General features: G+C 40.0%; 1 pseudogene; it reads left to right on the top strand.

The window, feature by feature from the left end:
• Window positions 1-733: 733 nt before the first annotated feature.
• On the top strand, window positions 734-872 carry LOC119327090 (annotated as a pseudogene).
• Window positions 873-10,975: the final 10,103 nt, after the last annotated feature.

Below are 10,975 nucleotides of genomic sequence, written 5' to 3'. Positions count from 1 at the left end.
GAATAGGCTTGTGTAACGTGACAAGTGTCACGGTGTATTGCGTGCGTATTAGATGTACTTGGCAGGTTGTTAGACTAGAAGATCTTATGTCTAGTATAGCTTGGAGTAGAGGTCAAGAATAGCAACAACCTGCCGATCTTGTAAATGTCTTGCTATATATCAACACGCACGCGTCCCTGCCAAGGTGCATACGCTTAATCCCTTTCCTTCTTACATGGTATCAGAGCCTACCTCGAATTCATCCATGGCAAGATCTTCGGCGAACTCCTTCCCCTCATATCCGTTTGCACACACCGCAACAGAGAAGCTTATGAGAGGGAACGAGGTGCTATGGCGCGCCACCGTGCTCTCGGCTATCTGAGGGGCACAGATGGCGGCCGTCCTCGACGTCGAGCAGGTGGTGCCCCCGATGAACATTGAAGTCACCAGCGACGACGGCAAGACCAAGTCCAAGGCTCCAAATCCGGCGTTCAGTGAGTGGTACGCGCGCGATCAGCAGGTGTTCTCTTACCTGCTGACCACGCTGCCCCGCGAGACGGCCATCCAGGTGGCAACATGCCACACCGCAGCAGAGTTGTGGAACACGGTGTAGGGCATGCTGGCATCGCATACCCATGCACAGACCGTCAACGTCAGGATCACGTTGACGAATCTCCAGAAGGGCAACATGACTATCACCGACTATGTTGGTAAGGTCCGTACCCTCTGTGATGAACTAGCTGCTTCAGGGAAGAAGGTGGACGAGGACGATGTCGTCTCTCACATCCTCGCAGGACTAGACGAGGAGTTCGACCCCGTGGTGTCCGCCATGTGCTCTAGGGTTGAGCCTGTCGGGGTTCCAGAGCTATAGTCGCAGCTCCTAAGCTTCAAGACTCGCATGAATCTACGCGGCGGGTCCTCTCAGTCATCGGCAAACACGGAGACACGTGGACGCGTTCGCGGTCGCGGTGGTGGTGACCGCGGTGACCGCGGGCGCGACTTCAACAACAGGCAAGGAGGCGGCGGTGATCGTGGCCGTGGCCCCTTCTCCAAGCCACCGAACCGTGGCAACCTAGGAGGAAACAACGGCAGCAGTGGCAACTACAACAACAACGTCACCAAACCAACGTGCCAGATCTGTGGCAAGGTTGGTCACCCAGCGTGGAAGTGCTGGAAGCGTTACGACTCCTCCTATCAAGGAGGGGAGGAACGCTCTGCAAACATGGCGGCTCCTCAGTATGGCGTTGACACGAACTGGTACCTGGACAGTGGTGTGACGAACCATATCATAGGAGACCTAGAGAAGCTCACCATCCGGGATCGGTACACAGGAGATGATCAAATCCACACCGTGAGTGGGTCAGGTATGGCTATAGCACACATTGGTCAATCTCATATTTGTACTCCCAAACGTGATCTTCTTCTCAAAAATGTCTTACATGTTCCTGAGGCTGACAAGAGTTTAATCTCTGCAATCCGACTAGCTATTGACAACAACTCTTTCGTTGAAATTCACCCCTATTCTTTTCTTGTAAAGGATCGGGCAACGAGGAGGGTGCTGCTGCAAGGCAGGGATAGGAGAGGCCTATACCCTGTCAAACACATGGGACAAGGCGCCAAGAAGCACGTGCTCAGTGCCATACCCTCCTCGGATAGATGGCACCGGCGCCTAGGGCATCCTTCATCAACCATAGTTAGCAAAATAATTAGCAAGAATAAGCTCCCATGTGTCATATCTTTCAATTCTGAAGTTATTTTTGATTCCTGTCAACTGGGCAAAAGCCATCAGTTGCCTTATCCAAACTCAATAAGTGAATCAAAGTTCCCTTTGGAACTTATTTTTTCTGAAGTGTGGGGTCCAGCTGTTGAATCAGTAGGTAGAAAGAAATACTACGTGAGCTTTATAGATGATTTCAGTAAGTTCACGCGGATCTACCTAATCAAACATAAGTCAGAAGTTTTTCAAAAATTTCATGACTTCCAAAATCTTGTTGAACGACAATTTGATCGCAAAATTCTTGCTTTTCAAACATACTGGGGAGGGGAGTATGTGAAGCTAAATTCTTTCGTCACAAAAGTTGGGATATCCCATGACGTTTCCTGCCCTCAGCAGAACGTAAACATCGACATATAGTCGAAGTTGGTATTTCTCTTTTAGCTCAAGCAAGCAATGCACTTAAATTCTGGGATGAGGCTTTCATAGCTGCTACATATCTCATCAACAGACTACCAAGCAAAGTGATCAACTTTGAAACTCCTCTTGAAAAATTATCTCATGAAAAGCCTAATTATTCTTCTCTTCGCATCTTTGGATGTGCTTGCTGGCCGAATTTACGTCCATACAATACTCACAAGCTCCAATTTTGCTCCAAACAATGCGTCTTCTTACACTACTAGGGAAAAGCCTATACACAGAATCTTAGCAGCAGCGAGGGTTAAAAACCCTCGCTACTGCTACTTACTAGCAGCGCAGGTTTTTAAACCTCGCTACTACTAAGTTGATAGCAGCAGCGCGGGTTTGTAACCCTCGCTAGTACTAAGCGGTCTCTACCGTGCCCCCCGGGATATGCCATAGTAGTAGCGCGGGTTTTTAACCCTCGCTACTACTAAGTTGATAGCAGTAGCGCGGGTTTTTAACCCTCGCTACTACTAAGTGGCCCCTGGACCATGCCATAGTAGTAGCGACGGTTATAAACCCGCGCTACTGCTATCAACTTAGTAGTAGCGAGGGTTAAAAACCCTCGCTACTGCTAATCGTCTGCCATAGTAGTAGCGCGGGGTATGGCCTATTTGTCAAAGTCTACCCCCCCTTGTGGACCGCCATTTCAGTTTTAAAAAAATAAAAGAAAATGATAAAAATGTCAAAAAAATAAAAGAAAATAAGTTTCCCATGTGATATGTGGTCTAGTTGTTGGGAAAATTTACAAATATGAATTTCGACTTTATTTGCAAAATCTCTCTGGATATTTGTAAAATGGCCATAACTTTTTCATACGAACTCGGATGAAAAAGTTTTTTATATGAAAAATCATCTACTCGAAAAGTTACATCCTCAAAAACCTAACAGAAAAAAAGTTACGGGGCTTTTAAGATCTGGAGGCAAAAAAATTCAAAAAAAATTAGTTTTTTTAATTTTTGTTAAATCTGGTCAAACTATGGTCAAATTAATTATTCAAGAATATTAGTGTTAATAAATAATTATTTTAGTTTTTTTGAATTTTGTTCAACAATGGTCAAACTATGGTCAAACTGTGGTCAAATCTGGTCAAACTGTGGTCAAACTAATTATTCAAGAAATATTAGTGTTACTAATTTTTTAGAACAATTGTTTCAAACTTCAACAGTGAAATGTGTGACTTCATGCTCAAGCTAAATTCCTGAGGTTAATAGGATTGACATCTTACTATTGTCAGGAAAACAACAAGTGTAGACTTGGAAACGAGGGAGAATAGAACCCGGAAGTTAAGCGTGCTCAGGCTGGAGTAGTGAGAGGATGGGTGACCGTCCGGGAAGTTAGATTATTTGGAATGATGAGGGGTGATTAGAGATTAAATTGAGCAGCGATGAGGGGTGATTAGAGATTTGAGGTTAAAATAATTCAGAAATTTGAAAATTTTGAAAAAATTCAAAAAAAAAATTCCAGAGATTACAGATTAGTAGTAGCGCGGGTTTTTACGTTACTGCTATACGTTAGCTGTAGCGCGGGTGGCACCCGCGCTACTGCTATAAGTTAGCTGTAGCGCCTTATTAGTAGCGCGGGTACCCGCGCTGCTGATAGGCCTAAAACCCGCGCTGCTGCTAGGCTTTTCCCTAGTAGTGTTAGGCTACAGTAATTTGCACAAAGGTTTTAAGTGCTTAGGCATCTCTTCCGGCCGAGTATATATTTCTAGGGATGTTGTGTTTGATGAAATAGTGTTTTCTTTCTCCACTTTGCATCCTAATGCCGGTGCACGTTTACGTGCTGAAATTCTTCTTCTTTCCCCGGAGCTCTTGAATCGAACTAATCACGGGGGAGATAAATATGTTGATGATCATTTGGCTAATAGTCATAAACCTGATGCTAATGGGAACAGTGAAAAAAATGCTACTCAAATATGTGATTTCATGCAGAACTTGGCTGGTAGTACAGGCGCTGGACACGAGGGAGATTCGGCTGACACAGCCCAGGGCGCGGATCCCGAGAGATTCGGCGCAGGTGGCGCAGGAGCAGATGCGGCTGATCCCGGCGCGGATTCCCTTGCGCGCAACGGGACAAGCCAGTCCCCGCCTGGCATGTCACCAGGCGCTGCGGCACGGTCGGGCCGAACGGCCCCGCGCCCACCAGACACTGCGGCGCCGTCGGGCGGAACGGCCCCGCTCCCACCAGACACTGCGGCGCGGTAGGGCGGAACGGCTCCGCGCCTATCGCCATCCGCCAGTTGGCACGAGCCGTTTGGGCATGGGTCACCTGGCCCGCGGTCGCATGATGGCGCGGACAGCTCCGTGCGGGCCCTTGATCTCGCGGCTGTCAAGGATGATTCGTCCTCACTAGTACGAGGAGGCGGCTCGCCCTTCGATCGTCTGTGGCTGCGGGATCGCCAGTGGCTACAAAAGCTAGATCCACCGTGACTGCTGGTGCGCCCAGCACGAGTACAACTACACGCGTAACACGCTCTCAACGAGGTATTGTCAAACCGTTGGTACCCAAGGATGGAACTGTCAGGTACAATAAAAATTTTAAGTTTGCAAACTTTGCTTCCCCTTGCATTTTATTTATTAACGATGAAAGTCCTCTAATAATAAAATGACAAATACAGGAGCGGTGCCTAGGATTTGAACCCACTACCTGCTGGGTTTTGCCATGTATAGATAGCAACCCGAACTGCCGACCGTTGACGTTTAATGAGCACAATTTTCTTTTTATAAAACAGAGTATACGAATTAAAGTAGATATCAAAACCGAAAAAGGTGTGCAAAAAAGGGGAAGCCCCGTTTCGAACCAACGATTGCATAAGCCCATTGCGTGTGCGAGCGCCAACCATCCGGCTACAATTATATAGATTTAAACAGATAAACACAATTTACCTTATGTATTCTTCTTTATTTTTTCTATGTAAGAAGATAACTTATATTCTAAGTCAACTTTTCGGAAAAATCAACTAGAGTTTTGTTTGAAGTCGGATAATTTTAATAAATTTCTAAAAATAGATAAAAAGAAATATAGTGCAGACATTTTTCGGATAAATCAACCAAATTTTGTTCAATTTCGAATAATCTACATAAAAGAAAATATAGTTCATAATGTATGTACATCAATATCTTTTGGACAGATCAACATTTTTTGAATTCAAATAAATCTAAATTAAAAAATCTAGATAAACAAAATATAGGTCAGAATGAATCTACGTAAATTTTTTGGACAAATAAACTAAATTTATTTGAATTCGAATCATTTTATATTTCAAAATCTAGTTAAAGGAGATATTAGTGAACAATGAATGTACGTATTTTGTTGGACAAATAAACGAAAATTTTCAAATAGTTCTAAATTTGAAAAATTAGATAAAAGAAAATATATGTCAGAGTGAATGTCAACTAAATTTTGTCTGAAATCGAATAAATTTTACCTAAATAATCTAGATAAAAGAAAATATAGTGCAGAATGTATGTACGCATTTTTTTTAGAAAAGTCAACGGAAATTTTGTTTGAATCCAGATAATTTTAAATTTTAAAATCTATAGAAAATGAAATATAGTTCAGAATGTGTACTTTTATTCAAAGGAATATGTATGTAGTCGTCCGTATTTAACATCAAGCATATCAGGTGGGTTGGTTAGGAGGCGTGCACTAATGTGACATGGCGCCGGTTCGATCCCACACCTACCCATTCGTTTAAACCATACATCAATTTGTACGAACATAAAACAACCGAGGGTGTTTCGCAAAAAAAAGTGCACTGCACTTCAGCCGCTCATCTCTACTATTTAAAGGGGGATCAAACGTCGTGATGGTTCGACCTCGTTCGATCCCCACCTCCCTTCTACAACTACCATCGTGCAATGGGCCACGCCCGCAGAAAATAATCGACGATAGAAAAAGCTCGCGATCTAAAGCTGCCAAAACCAGAAGAAGGTGACCCTGAAAAATAAGCAGCAGGAGAACACCAAGCTTATAGTGGAATTTGTAAACAAAATGTTGTCAATACCTGAGAAAATTGCTGGTGAGAACATCATGTTTATAAATTAACTTGTATGTTTATCTCTTTTTTCACTAGAATACTAGATAATGGGGCATAGATATTTGAGCAGGCTTAGTGCAATAAATCTCTTTATCTTGTAGTACTTTACACATGGATTCCATTATCGGAACAGGAGATCCTAGTAATAGAAAATCGTAGATGTGTACTATATTGTTGGCCAAAGGTTAAACATATGTACTGTACTGACTTCTTTATATTTATAGCATTTGAGATGGTTGTCTTGTCAATGCTACAAATTGGTATTTCTACTTCTAGAGAAATACATATTAGTTTTCCAAATAACTGCTATTGACCTTACATGATTCTTTGAAGTCTTACTAATTTCTATTTGTTAGGACATACACTTGAACATTTATAGTAAGTATCTTACTTTGTTTGTTGGAAAGTGACACAAACCAACGTGGATAGTGCAATTGTTCCTGTGCATAGGCCAAATTAGTCATGGCTATTATAGACTTCCAATTCTTATAGCACAACACTAAATGAATGGGGTTACTCACTGTTTCAGATGAGTTTGTCAATAATTTGGCTATGTGGTGTCAAAGTATTCGCCCATGAGGCTACACCTGCAAGGGTGACAGTAAGCAATCATTCAGATGCACAGATATAAGAGAAGCTCAATCGGTACGTAGAAGTTGTGTTGCAGACGACGAGGCCATGGGGTTAAATTTGTATCCTCAATTTGAGCAAGAAGTATGGTGTTATTAATGAGATGTTCACATCATTTCTTAAGAATTTATTTGATGGTGTGGCATATTTGTTTCTTGTTAAGTTTTTTGTATATTTCTATATTTATTTGTACAAAATGGAAGCTCCGGATGAACTCCATATACTCTTCCAACTTCATTCAATAAGATTAAAATATGCAATATGTTTTTGAATAGTACATGTACTATATATTTTGAATAGTGTGTGTGTGTGTGTGTCTATATATATATATATATATATATATATATATATATATATATATATTCAAATGGTATTAAATTCTTTCCTTATAGAGGAAAAAATTCTTTTGCATGGTAATAATATTCCAAAGCAATATCATTGTCATTGGATGCAGCAAGTCATGCATTATCAACAGTGGCAGAGGCGGAGAAAATGTTGTTATGAGATTACAAGAGTTTAAGTTGTGCTATGGTGATGGATGTTTTGTGGTGTGGAGTCATGAGGTCTACATGACATCAGTAGGTTGCTAGCACTGCCTAAATTTGTTGTACCGTGGCAACGCACGGGTATTCAGCTAGTAAAAAAATAATATGTGCACTACACTTCAGCCGCTTATAGCCATTGACAATGGGCCCTGTCCATGCTGACGTGCCTCCTAGGCAGCGAATACACCCGCGTATAAAAAATGTAACGTATTTACACATCCGCACAAGTTTGATGACCAGAAGAAGGTATTTTACAAGTTTGTGCACAAAGCTGACCGCAGCGCGCAAACTCTAAAACTTCCAATGTATTTACCTCTTTTATTATGGTTCCATGACAATGCCATTGCTTTCTTGTGAAACTGGATGTAACATTTTCAGATGATATGGACTAAATATATATTCTGTCAGCGCTTCTTGGTTTTCTTTCTTCTTTTCTTTATCCATGTGCTTGAGCGACAGTGTTGGACACCACCCTTCTCACCTTTATTAACCAGTAGTTTAGCATATCTAGCACTCCAAAACGTCCTTGACAGAGGATGTCTTGAATATAGACTTAAACAGATAAACACAATTTACCTTATGTATTCTTCTTTATTCTTTCTATGTAAAAAGATAACTTATATTCTAAGAAAACTTTTTGGAAAAATCAACTAGACTTTTGTTTGAAGTCGGATACTTTTAATAAATTTCAAAAAATAGATAAAACGAAATATCGTGCAGAACGAATCTACGTACATTTTTCGGATAAACCAACCAAATTTTGCTCAAATTCGAATAATCTACATAAAATAAAATATAGTTCATAATGTATGTACATAAATATCTTTTGGACAAATCAACATATTTTTTGAATTCAAATAATTCTAAATTCAAAAATCTAGATAAATAAAATATAGTTCAGAATGAATCTACGTAATTTTCTTGGACAAACAAACTAAATTTTATTTGAATTTGAATAATTTTAAATTTCAAAATCTGGATAAAAGGAGATATTAGTGAACAATGAATGTACATGTTTTGTTGGACAAATAAACGTAAAATTTCTATTAATTCAAATAGTTCTAAATTTTAAAAATTAGATAAAGAAAATATATGTCAGAATGAATGTACATCAAGTTTTCTGAAAAATCAACTAAATTGTGTCTAAATTCAAAACAAATTTACCTAAATAATCTATATAAAAGAAAATATAGTGCAGAATGGATGTGCGCAAAAAAATTAGAAAAATCAACGGAATTTTTGTTTGAATCCAAATAATTTTAAATTTTAAAATCTTGTGAAAATGAAATATAGTTCAGAATGTGTCCTTTTATTCAAAAGAATATATATGTAGTAGTCCGTATTTAACACCAAGCAGATCAGGTGGGTTGGTAAGGAGGCGTGCACTAGTGTGACATGGCGCCCGTTCGATCCCACACCTACCCATTTGTTTAAACCATACATCGACTTGTACGAACATAAAACAACCGAGGGTGTTTCGCAAAAAAAAAGTGCACTACACTTCAGCCGCTCCTAGCCCTTGACAATGGGCCCTGTCCATGCTGACGTGCCTCCTAGGCAGCGAATACATGTATTTTGCAAGTTTGTGCACCAAGCTGACCGCCGCGCGCAAGTTCTAAGACTTCCAATGTATTTACCTCTTTTATTATGGTTCCATGACAATGCCATTGCTTTCTTGTGAAACTGGATGTAACATTTTCAGATGATATGGACTAAATATATATTCCGTCAGCGCTTGTTGGTTTTCTTTCTTCTTTTCTTTATCCATGTGCTTGAGCGACAGTGTTGCACACCACCCTTCTCACCTTTACTAAGCAGTAGTTTAGCATTTCTAGCACTCCAAAACGTCCTTGACAGACGATGTCTTGACCGATATGTTAGAGTGTCGGTGCAACGAGCAACCACAATAACTCTAACGCTTTCCACTATAACCAATGACATATCTGATCAACCCAGTGGAATCATGTTCCTCCAAATTCGAAGCGCGTCATACTTGTGCTGAGAGTGGCTTGCTGGCTCCTCAAGTTTTTTAGATGGTCATTATCCTAAGGCAGAACCGCATGATATATATACAGGTCGTTTACTGAAGTACACACAAATTTACTTTAGATGAAGCACCCAAGAAGCATATATAAATCGAGAAGGAGATTTACTGTGAAGAATAATCTAGCCTTCGCCGTTTTAGCTTTCTTCACAATGTGGTTCTGAAACGAGGGAAAATTTGAATGGAATTAGCCCACACGAGGAGAGAAACACAAACTTTTATCAAATAATTAAACATGACATCAACCTTTTATTTCCGGTCCTCTCTTTCCAATTGTTCTTACATAATTTAATAGGTCAGGTCCCAACATCTTTTCCTGAAAGTAGTTCAAAAGTAATATGGGGAATAGTAAACTAGAGTAGGTTTATCAGTGGCAGCAATTCAATATGCACATAAAACTCATAAAAATACATACCATGTGTTTCTTTTATTGCTACAGTGAAGTATGTAGGGTTTGAAAAAACTCAGGAAAAGACATTTTGTCAAATAGCCATAAAAATGCAGGTCAGTTTTCTATATAAGAACCAATAGTACAAGTCATATTGATACATATAACTCATAATATTGGGTCTGCCATTAGCTTGTTAGAGATTATGTCCAATTACTATAATTTCTAAGATTGACTAAGGATCTGATTTGTAGGAGGTACTGATTTGCAAATCTGAATTGCGAATAGAACCAAATGTGGAGGAGTATAAATTAGGGTGGTACTCTAGGCCCAACAACACCCCAACCCTGCAAAAGTTCAATTCATAATTTGTCAATCTTAGCCAGAGTTTTTCCCATTTGTTGGATGGGTGGATTGAACAAATGGAAAGTTGTAGTTGAATGAAATATGCCCTAGAGGCAATAATAAAGTTATTATTTATTTCCTCATATCATGATAAATGTTTATTATTCATGCTAGAATTGTATTAACCGGAAACATGATACATGTGTGAAAACATAGACAAACATATAAGTCACTAGTATGCCTCTACTTGACTAGCTCATTAATCAAAGCTGGTTATGTTTCCTAACCATAGACATGTGTTGTCATTTGATTAGTGAGATCACATCATTAGGAGAATGATGTGATTGACATGACCCATTCTGTTAGCCTAGCACTTGATCGTTTAGTATACTTCTATTGCTTTCTTCATGACTTATACAAAGTTCCTGCAACTATGAGATTGTGCAACTGCCGTTTACTGGAAGAACACTTTGTGTGCTACCAAACGTCACAACGTAACTGGGTGATTATAAAGGTGCTCTACAGGTGTTTCCGAAGGTACATGTTGGGTTGGCATAATTCAAGATTAGGTTTTGTCACTCCGATTGTCGGAGAGGTATCTCCGGGCCCTCTCGGTAATACTCATCACCTAAGCCTTGCAAGCATTGTAACTAATGAGTTAGTTATGAGATGATGTATTACAGAACGAGTAAAGAGACTTACCGGTAACGAGATTGAACTAGGTATTGGATACCGACGATCAAATCTCGGGCAAGTAACATACCGATGACAAAGGGAACAACGTATGTTTTTATGCGGTTTGACCGATAAAGATCTTCGTAGAATA

Source organism: Triticum dicoccoides, chromosome 6B (assembly GCF_002162155.2).
Source record: "Triticum dicoccoides isolate Atlit2015 ecotype Zavitan chromosome 6B, WEW_v2.0, whole genome shotgun sequence".
Lineage (NCBI taxonomy): Eukaryota > Viridiplantae > Streptophyta > Magnoliopsida > Poales > Poaceae > Triticum > Triticum dicoccoides.
Note: the sequence above shows the minus strand (reverse complement) of the source record. Positions and strands in the feature narration are given on the sequence as shown.